Here is a 3,086-nt window from a genome sequence, read left to right as displayed (position 1 = left end):
GCCTATTTGGACCTTTTTGCACCAGCTATATTGCACTTTTACAGCATATCATTTCCAGCGACATTATCTGGAGAATCAATGGTGAACGTGTGAGTACCACTAAAACGCAGGTGTCTGCATACGGCACCCGGAGACGCGGACTCACAGAGCCTGGAAGTCGGGCTTCAGCAGCATTATCTGGAGAATCAACGGTGAATGTGTGCTCACCAACGGGACGTAGGTGTCTGCATACGGCACCCGGAGACGCGGACTCACAGAGCCTGGAAGTCGGGGTAATTAATAATAACAACATATCAGGCGCCAGCGAAACGCCTTCCCGCAGCCCGAGACCGTCTCATATATTATTTTCCTGTTCCACATGTCAGCTTCAGGTGCGAACCATATGTAAAGCTCCGTTGTGGAGCGTTTGTTGCACATACCTATTGCATTTTGGCTGAGTGGCAATTTGATGAAGAGTGTCTAACACTACAAAACACAACGAGACGCTGTTGCAATTTATAGCTGGTTTAATTATCTGCACGATCCTATATATGGACTGATTTTTAGCAATTTTATTGATTTTTCTGTGCACAGTAGTTTATCTATGATCCACCTCCTTTAGCTTATTATTAGCTTATTATTATGTTCTGTTTTTTGCTTTTTTTGATTAATGTTTTATTTAAACCGGTCTAATCAATTTATTCTTAATTAATTCTTAACATACATGTATGTATGTGTGATAAAAATAAAAAAGAATCATATAAAATATATTTAATTATCCTTTTGTTTTGTTTTTATTGAGTCAAGCAAACTCTGAGCCATATCATTTTGTAGAATTAATTAGCGCAGGAATTAATGTGTTTGTTCTTAATTAGATTATAGGGGGTAGGAGCGCCAAAAAGGGTGATGGTGCTGGGAAAGGGGTGCAGGGTTAGAGGCGGAACTACAGTACGTAGCATCTGTGCAAGAGGGCATCAGCCAAAATCTAGCCTAGGGCATCATGTTGGTCAGGTATGGCTCTGATAATACTGTACTCTTACTGTACTTTGCATTCAATACAGATACTGTTTGCACACAGGTTTTACATGAATCATTGGCAATGCTGCAGGAGTGTCTCATTAGGCAATCTAAAATATACCACGACTATGGGTGGGGATACAGTAGGGAAGTTCTGTCACCATAAGCTATCTGCTGTGTATAGCATACTGTATTTCCATCTGAGATGCCTTTGTGTGTTTGTAATAATAAAAAAACATTTTACTGTACATTTAGTGGATACAGTATTTCTCCCCCATAATGACGTATCATATTGTACAGGTACCCTGATGTACTGTACCGTACCATAGTGTAAAATTGAATATTTATTGGAAAAGCATCAATATTAATGTAAAAAAAAGTACATATTACAACATCCGATTCCATGTACTGCACTGATCAAAATGTACAGTACTCTTATTCAGGACTTATAAAACTGAAAATAACTGTTCATACACATCAATAAACATTACTACTGTATAATATTCTACATTAGTTTATGCAATAATCAGACAAAGGCAATTTTATAATGTTTTTTAATAATGCACCAATTTTAAATTTTAAACAGAAAATACAGTACAGAACTACATATTTGTGGCTTGACCATTTCTTTCGACTACAACAGGTAATACTTTATACAGGTGATTTATATAATTATTACAATGTTCAGGTGTGAGTACTTCTAGCCAAAATTTCCTTATCCCATCCAACAGTTGCTGTTTTGTTGTTGGCTTTGCAACACTCCTAATGTACCTCTTCAATTGAGCCCACACTAATTCGATTGGGTTCATGTCTGGTGATCTATATAAAAATAAAAAAAAAGCGTATAGAAAAAAATTAATGACATTACAGTAAATAGAGAAAATTAAACATACAATATTGTACTGTTTATTAAACAAAAAATAAATTTACAGTACTAGAGTGCTATCTAAAATTTTACTTGTACACTGTTGAAAGAATACTCACTCTGGTGGTGTGCGTACCCAATTCATACCTTTCTCTTCCATAAATTTGGCTGAGGCGGAGTGTTTAGGATCATTGTCTTGGAATATCCTATGGTGAGTTGGGTAATATTTATTCACAAATGGCACCATACATTCCTCTACTATTGTTTCTTGGAAAAAATTCTTATCCATGATCCCTACAGAAATCAAAAAATGTTGTTCATTAATAAGCTTCTCCTTTTATTGTGCAGTTACATGTACTCTACAGTACAGCATGTATTTTTACAGAACACAGGCACAGAATAAAGTATAGTACTGTACCTTCGAAAAATAATAGGGGACCAGCTCCTAATCGTGATATGCCTCCCCATACATGGACTTTCAATGGATGCTTTGGGCGTGGTTTTAATGAGATATGGTTACGTTTCCTGAATGACATTCTGGAGAACCACTCAAGGGCAATAGATGATTCATCTGTAAAAATGACATCATCAAATGTTTCACCACTCTCAATCCATCGCTGTGCCTGTTCCACTCTCTTTTCTTTATTCACATCTCTTATCATTGGAGATATCCTGTGAAGACCCAAAAATAATGAAATCAGATACAGTTATGAAATTACAGATTACTGTATATACAGTAGACTGTATGTGCAGTATACTGTATTATATACCTACTGTATACATTAAACTGTACATACATTAAGGTACATACAGAGTAATATATATATATACATACTGTACATATACACACACACACACACACACACACACACACACACACAGTATACAGTATGTAATCATCACAATAAGCCGGCAATGCTTCATTGCTGTCTCTGAGTGCCTATACAGTAGGTATCTCTTTTGGGATAGAATATATACAGTATATACACACACACTGTATATACTGTAGTATAAAGTACACACTCTGTATAATGATTTATGGCATTGTTATATCACGTATCAAGGGATTATTAACAGTGCATTTACTGTATGGTTTATACTGCTTTCAGTATTTTACCTTGTTGCGCCAAAGGTCCATCCCATTTTCCGTCGCATCCTTCTGATGCTGGTGGCCGATATGTCCAGGTCATACTTGGAATGGAGAATTTGTTTTATTTGCAAAGCA

The 3,086-nt window shown here is 36.3% G+C and overlaps 1 long non-coding RNA gene across 1 annotated transcript; it reads right to left on the bottom strand.

The window, feature by feature from the left end:
* Positions 1 to 1,614: 1,614 nt before the first annotated feature.
* On the bottom strand, positions 1,615 to 2,386 carry LOC134957044 (uncharacterized). Its single transcript, XR_010186407.1, has 3 exons — positions 2,280 to 2,386; positions 1,981 to 2,155; positions 1,615 to 1,815 (listed from the first exon to the last, which is right to left on the bottom strand). It is a non-coding gene; the product is annotated as an uncharacterized LOC134957044 (long non-coding RNA).
* Positions 2,387 to 3,086: the final 700 nt, after the last annotated feature.

The sequence above is a fragment of the Pseudophryne corroboree genome, chromosome 9 (genome assembly GCF_028390025.1).
Source record: "Pseudophryne corroboree isolate aPseCor3 chromosome 9, aPseCor3.hap2, whole genome shotgun sequence".
NCBI lineage: Eukaryota > Metazoa > Chordata > Amphibia > Anura > Myobatrachidae > Pseudophryne > Pseudophryne corroboree.
The sequence above is the reverse complement of the archived record's forward strand: the minus strand, read 5'-3'. Positions and strand labels throughout refer to the sequence as shown.